This window comes from Ranitomeya imitator, chromosome 6, assembly GCF_032444005.1.
Source record: "Ranitomeya imitator isolate aRanImi1 chromosome 6, aRanImi1.pri, whole genome shotgun sequence".
Taxonomy (NCBI): Eukaryota; Metazoa; Chordata; class Amphibia; order Anura; family Dendrobatidae; genus Ranitomeya; species Ranitomeya imitator.
This window is the reverse complement of record NC_091287.1, coordinates 27,463,878-27,471,185: the sequence shown is the minus strand read 5'-3', so window position 1 is coordinate 27,471,185 and position 7,308 is coordinate 27,463,878. Positions and strand designations below refer to the sequence as shown.

The 7,308-nt window shown below is 48.5% G+C and overlaps 2 non-coding genes across 2 annotated transcripts; both read right to left on the bottom strand.

The window, feature by feature from the left end:
• Positions 1-6,389: 6,389 nt before the first annotated feature.
• On the bottom strand, positions 6,390-6,461 carry TRNAH-GUG (transfer RNA histidin (anticodon GUG)). Its single transcript has one exon. It is a non-coding gene; the product is annotated as a tRNA-His (tRNA).
• Positions 6,462-6,469: 8 nt separating this feature from the next.
• On the bottom strand, positions 6,470-6,542 carry TRNAR-ACG (transfer RNA arginine (anticodon ACG)). Its single transcript has one exon. It is a non-coding gene; the product is annotated as a tRNA-Arg (tRNA).
• Positions 6,543-7,308: the final 766 nt, after the last annotated feature.

Sequence of the window (7,308 nt, the reverse complement as noted above, 5' to 3'; positions counted from 1 at the left end):
TGGAAATCTGTGCTTTGGTCTGAAGAGTCCAAATTTGAGATCTTTGGTTCCAACCACCGTGTTTTTGTGTAACGCACAAAAGGTGAACAGATGGACTCTACATGCCTGGTTCCCACCGTGAAGCATGGAGGAGGAGGTGTGATGGTGTGGGGGTGCTTTGCTAGTGACACTGTTGGGGATTTATTCAAAATTGAAGGCATTTTGAACCACCATGACTACCACAGCATCTTGCAGCGGCATGCTATTCCATCCGGTTTGCGATTAGTTGGACCATCATTTATTTTTCAACAGGACAATGACACCAAACACAACTCCAGGCTGCGTAAGGGCTATTTGACCAAGAAGGAGAGTGATGGGTGCTACGCCAGATGACCTGGGCTTCACAGTCACCAGACCTGAACCCAATCGAGATGGTTTGGGGTGAGCTGGACCACGGAGTGAAGGCAAAATGGCCAAGAAGTGCTAAGCATCTCTGGGAACTCCTTCAAGATTGTTGGAAGACGATTCCCAGTGACTACCTCTTGAAGTTCATCAAGAGAATGCCAAGAGTGTGCAAATCAGTTATCAAAGCAAAAGGTGGCTACTTTGAAGAACCTAGAATATAAGACATAATTTCAGTTGTTTCACACTTTTTTATTAAGTATATAACTCCACATGTGTTAATTCGTAGTTTTGATGCCTTCAATGTGAATGTATAATTTTCATAGTCATGAAAATACAAAAAAATCTTTAAATGAGAAGGTGTGTCCAAACTTTTTGTCTGTACTGTATCTGGAGGAAGTGAGCATGTAAGCTCTTATGGTCAGCGGGGTCCTCTCTCTCTCCTGTAGAGTGTAAGCTCTTATGGTCAGTGTGGTCCTCTCTCCTGTAGAGTGTAAGCTCTTATGGTCAGTCGGGTCCTCTCTCTCCTGTAGAGTGTAAGGTCTTATGGTCAGTGTGGTCCTCAATCCTGTAGAGTATAAGCTCTTATGGTCAGTGTGGTCCTCACTCCTGTTGAGTGTAAGCTCTTATGGTCAGTCGGGTCCTCTCTCTCCTGTAGAGTGTAAGCTCTTATGGTCAGTGTGGTCCTCTCTCCTGTAGAGTGTAAGCTCTTATGGTCAGCGGGGTCCTCTCTCTCTCCTGTAGAGTGTAAGCTCTTATGGTCAGTGGGGTCCTCTCTCTCCTGTAGAGTGTAAGCTCTTATGGTCAGCGGGGTCCTTTCTCCTGTAGAGTGTAAGCTCTTATGGTCAGTAGGGTCCCCTCTCTCTATTCTGTAGAGTGTAAGCTCTTATGGTCAGCAGGGTCCTCTCTCTCCTGTAGAGTGTAAGCTCTCATGGTCAGTAGGGTCCTTTCTCCTGTAGAGTGCAAGCTCTTATGGTCAGTTGGGTCCTCTCTCCCCTGTAGAGTGTAAGCTCTTATGGTCAGTCGGGTCCTCTCTCTCCTGTAGAGTGTAAGCTCTTATGGTCAGTGTGGTCCTCTCTCCTGTAGAGTGTAAGCTCTTATGGTCAGCGGGGTCCTCTCTCTCTCCTGTAGAGTGTAAGCTCTTATGGTCAGTGGGGTCCTCTCTCTCCTGTAGAGTGTAAGCTCTTATGGTCAGCGGGGTCCTTTCTCCTGTAGAGTGTAAGCTCTTATGGTCAGTAGGGTCCCCTCTCTCTATTCTGTAGAGTGTAAGCTCTTATGGTCAGCAGGGTCCTCTCTCTCCTGTAGAGTGTAAGCTCTCATGGTCAGTAGGGTCCTTTCTCCTGTAGAGTGCAAGCTCTTATGGTCAGTGGGGTACGCTCTCTCCTGTAGAGTGTAAGCTCTCATGGTCAGTGGGGTACTCTCTCTCCTGTAGAGTGTAAGCTCTCATGGTCAGTAGGGTCCTTTCTCCTGTAGAGTGCAAGCTCCTATGGTCAGTGGGGTCCGCTCTCTCCTGTAGAGTGTAAGCTCTCATGGTCAGTGGGGTCCTCTCTCTCCTGTAGAGTGTAAGCTCTTATGATCAGTGGGGTTCTCTCTCTCCTGTAGAGTGTAAGCTCTTATGGTCAGCGGGGTCTTCTCTCTCCTGTAGAGTATAAGCTCTTATGGTCAGTAGGGTCCTCTCTCTCCTGTAGAGTGTAAGCTCTTATGGTCAGTGGGGTCCTCTCTCTCCTGTAGAGTGTAAGCTCTTATGGTCAGCGGCGTCTTCTCTCTCCTGTAGCGTGTAAGATCTTATGGTCAGTGGGGTCCTCTCTCTCCTGTAGAGTATAAGCTCTTATGGTCAGTAGGGTCCTCTCTCTCCTGTAGAGTGTAAGCTCTTATGGTCAGTGGGGTCCTCTCTCTCCTGTAGAGTGTAAGCTCTTATGGTCAGCGGCGTCTTCTCTCTCCTGTAGCGTGTAAGATCTTATGGTCAGTGGGGTCCTCTCTCTCCTGTAGAGTGTAAGCTCTTATGGTCAGTGGGGTCCGCTCTCTCCTGTAGAGTGTAAGCTCTCATGGTCAGTGGGGTCCTCTCTCTCCTGTAGAGTGTAAGCTCTTATGATCAGTGGGGTTCTCTCTCTCCTGTAGAGTGTAAGCTCTTATGGTCAGCGGGGTCTTCTCTCTCCTGTAGAGTATAAGCTCTTATGGTCAGTAGGGTCCTCTCTCTCCTGTAGAGTGTAAGCTCTTATGGTCAGTGGGGTCCTCTCTCTCCTGTAGAGTGTAAGCTCTTATGGTCAGCGGCGTCTTCTCTCTCCTGTAGCGTGTAAGATCTTATGGTCAGTGGGGTCCTCTCTCTCCTGTAGAGTGTAAGCTCTCATGGTCAGTAGGGTCCTTTCTCCTGTAGAGTGCAAGCTCTTATGGTCAGTGGGGTCCGCTCTCTCCTGTAGAGTGTAAGCTTTCATGGTCAGTGGGGTCCTCTCTCTCCTGTAGAGTGTAAGCTCTCATGGTCAGTAGGGTCCTTTCTCCTGTAGAGTGCAAGCTCTTATGGTCAGTGGGGTCCGCTCTCTCCTGTAGAGTGTAAGCTCTCATGGTCAGTGGGGTCCTCTCTCTCCTGTAGAGTGTAAGCTCTTATGATCAGTGGGGTTCTCTCTCTCCTGTAGAGTGTAAGCTCTTATGGTCAGCGGGGTCTTCTCTCTCCTGTAGAGTATAAGCTCTTATGGTCAGTAGGGTCCTCTCTCTCCTGTAGAGTGTAAGCTCTTATGGTCAGTGGGGTCCTCTCTCTCCTGTAGAGTGTAAGCTCTTATGGTCAGCGGGGTGTTCTCTCTCCTGTAGCGTGTAAGATCTTATGGTCAGTGGGGTCCTCTCTCTCCTGTAGATTGTAAGCTCTTATGGTCAGTGGGGTCCTCTCTCCTGTAGAGTGTAAGCTCTTATGGTCAGTGGGGTCCTCTCTCTCCTGTAGAGTGTAAGCTATTATGGTCAGTGGGGTTCTATCTCCTGTAGAGTGTAAGCTCTTATGGTCAGTGGGGTCTTCTCTCTCCTGTAGAGTGTAAGCTCTTATGGTCAGTGGGGTCCTCTCTCCTGTAGAGTGTAAGCTTTTATGGTCAGTGGGGTCCTCTCTCCTGTAGAGTGTAAGCTCTTATGGTCAGCGGGGTCTTCTCTCTCCTGTAGAGTGTAAGCTCTTATGGTCAGTGGGGTCCTCTCTCCTGTAGAATGTAAGCTCTTATGGTCAGTGGGGTCCTCTCTCCTGTAGAGTATATGCTCTTATGGTCAGTGGGTTCCTCTCTCTCTCCTGCAGAGAGTAAGCTCTTATGGTCAGTGAGGTCCTCTCTCTCCTGTAGAGTATAAGCTCTTATGGTCAGTGGGGTCCTCTCTCTCTCCTGTAGAGTGTAAGCTCTTATGGTTAGTGGGGTCCTCTATCTCCTGTAGAGTGTAAGCGCTTATGGTCAGTGGGGTCCTCTCTCTCCTGTAGAGTATAAGCTCTTGTGGTCAGTGGGGTCCTCTCTCTCCTGTAGAGTGTAAGCTCTTATGGTCAGTGGGGTCCTCTCTCTCCTGTAGAGTGTAAGCTCTTATGGTCAGTGGGGTCCTCTCTCTCCTGTAGAGTGTAAGCTCTTATGGTCAGTAGGGTCCCCTCTCTCTATTCTGTAGAGTGTAAGCTCTTATGGTCAGCAGGGTCCTCTCTCTCCTGTAGAGTGTAAGCTCTCATGGTCAGTAGGGTCCTTTCTCCTGTAGAGTGCAAGCTCTTATGGTCAGTGGGGTACGCTCTCTCCTGTAGAGTGTAAGCTCTTATGGCCAGTGAGGTCATCTTTGTTGTGAATTCTGCTTTTGGGCTCCCTCCGGTGGTTGTAGGTGGTAATGCAGTTGTCCCTGGGCTGCAGTCTTGGACAGGTGTATCTGCTGATTGCAATTCTTACTGGGGTTTTAGGTTTGCAGGATTCATTAGTCCTTTCCAGTTGTCAATGTTTCTTGGGAAGTGTTGGACCTCTGTCTGGCTTCTCCTGCTTAGCTGCCAATTCAGCAAAGATAAGTGTCTGTTTCTTTTTCTATGGCACACAAGCTGTGTGCTTGTTTTTTTGATTGTATTCCTGCTCTGTGTGTAGGAGTCTCTGGAGTTGCAGATATAAGTTCAACGTCTTTAGTTAGATGGAGGAATTTTTTGTATAATCTGCTGTGGATATTTTTGGAAGGGTTGTAATACTGACCGCACAGAACTCTGTCCTATCCTTTCCTATTTTAGCTAGAGTGGCCTCTTGTGCTAAACCCTGTTTTCTGACTGTGTGTGTCTTTCCTCTCCTACTCACAGCCAATATTTGTGGGGGGCTGCCTATCCTTTGAGGTTCTGCTCTGAGGCAAGGTAGAATTCCTATTTCCATCTTTAGGGGTATTTAGTCCTCCGGCTATGACGAGGTGTCTAGGGCTTGTTAGGTACACCCCACAGCTACTTCTAGTTGCGGTGTTAATTCAGGGTTTGCGGTCAGTATAGTTACCACCTACTCCAGTGAAAGTTTCATGCTGCTCCAAGGTCACCGGATCATAACACCTCTCTCTCCTGTAGAGTGTAAGCTCTTATGGTCAGTGGGGTCCCCTCTCTCCTGTAGAGAGTAAGCTCTTATGGTCAGTGGGGTCCTGTTATGATCTGGTGGCCTTGGAGCAGCATGAGACGTACTCTGGAGAAGGTGGTCCCTGTACTGACCGCAAACCCTGAACCTAGCAGCGCAACTAGAAGTAGCCGTGGGGGGTACCTAACACTCCCTAACACTACCTAGCACAGCCTAAGATCTAACTACCCCTAAAGACAGAAACAGGAAACCTATCTTGCCTCAGAGAAAATCCCCAAAGGATAGATAGCCCCCCACAAATATTGACTGTGAGAGGAGAGGGAAATAACATACGCAGATATGAAATCAGATTTTAGCATAGGAGGCCATACTAGCTAAAAAGAAAGAATAGAACAGAGTACTATGCGGTCAGTATAAAAACACTAGAAATTATCCACCGCAGAAAATACGGATCACCACATCTGACTAAAGACATGGGGGGTATATCTGCATCTCCAGAGAAATAGCTAGGCTGCAAAAAATCCTTCACAGACCAAGCTGGACAAGACAAAAACATGAAAATGCACAGGACTATAAGGTCCACTGCAGGTGGACAGCAAAAACAAAGCCAGGACTTATCTTTGTAGAAAAACACTGCAAACTGGAGAGACCAGCAGGGAAGTGAATCCTTCAAGAACAATGGACATCTGGCACTAACTAAAGGATCCAGCAAAGCTATATATCCCAGTCAGTCTTGCAATTAGTAGACACACCTGTCCACTCCTGCAGTCCAGGCACAACTGCATTACTCTCTACAACCACCGGAGGGAGCCGAAAAGCTGAATTCACAACAGGGTCCTCTCTCTCCTGTAGAGTGTAAGCTCTTATGGTTAGTGGGGTCCTCTCTCTCTCCTGTAAAGTAACATAGTAACATAGTAACATAGTTAGTAAGGCCGAAAAAAGACATTTGTCCATCCAGTTCAGCCTATATTCCATCATAATAAATCCCCAGATCTACGTCCTTCTACAGAACCTAATTGTATGATACAATATTGTTCTGCTCCAGGAAGACATCCAGGCCTCTCTTGAACCCCTCGACTGAGTTCGCCATCACCACCTCCTCAGGCAAGCAATTCCAGATTCTCACTGCCCTAACAGTAATAAAAAAAAAATTTTTTTTTGGTGGACTGGAAGGGTTACGGCCCTGAGGATAGGTCCTGGGAGCCTGCTGAGCACATTCGGGCTCCGCAGCTCATTGCTGCCTTCGAAAGCAGTGAGGCCCAAGGGGGGGGGGCCTTAGGAGGGGGGGGTAATGTTAGGGGTCGAGTTCCCGCTTTTGCACAGGGGGAATCTCGAGCCACCTCCGCTGCGGTCTCCCATTCTTGTCCAGCCGCAGTGGAGTCTGCTCAGCAAAGACGTCGGTCCCAGCGTCTTGCTCATTCTCACTCTGTTCTGAGAGTTACAAAAGCAGCTAATTTAAAGCTTCCTACAGAATCCATAAGATGCCGTGACCCGGATTCGAACCAGGGTTGCTGCGGCCACAACACAGAGTACTAACCACTATACGATCACGGCAACATCCTCGAGCCAGGTAGGAGTCGAACCTACAATCTTCTGATCCGTAGTCAGACGCGTTATCCATTGCGCCACTGGCCCTGATAGAAAGTGTAAGCTCTTATGGTCAGCGGGGTCCTCTCTCTCCTGTAGAGAGTAAGCTCTTATGGTCAGTGGGGTCCTCTCTCTCCTGTAGAATGTAAGCTCTTATGGTCAGTGGGGTCCTCTCTCTCCTGTAGAGTGTAAGCTCTTATGGTCAGTGAGGTCCTCTCTCTCCTGTAGAGTGTAAGCTCTTATGGTCAGTGGGGTCCTCTCTCCCCTGTAGAGTGTAAGCTCTTATGGTCAGTGGGGTCCTCTCTCTCCTGTAGAGTGTAAGCTCTTATGGTCAGTGAGGTCCTCTCTCTCCTGTAGAGAGTAAGCTCTTATGGTCAGTGGGGTCCTCTCTCTCCTGTAGAGTGTAAGCTCTTATGGTCAGCGGCGTCTTCTCTCTCCTGTAGCGTGTAAGATCTTATGGTCAGTGGGGTCCTCTCTCTCCTGTAGAGTGTAAGCTCTCATGGTCAGTAGGGTCCTTTCTCCTGTAGAGTGCAAGCTCTTATGGTCAGTGGGGTCCGCTCTCTCCTGTAGAGTGTAAGCTCTCATGGTCAGTGGGGTCCTCTCTCTCCTGTAGAGTGTAAGCTCTCATGGTCAGTAGGGTCCTTTCTTCTGTAGAGTGTAAGCTCTTATGGTCAGCGGGGTGTTCTCTCTCCTGTAGCGTGTAAGATCTTATGGTCAGTGGGGTCCTCTCTCCTGTAGAGTGTAAGCTCTTATGGTCAGTGGGGTCCTCTCTCTCCTGTAGAGTGTAAGCTATTATGGTCAGTGGGGTTCTATC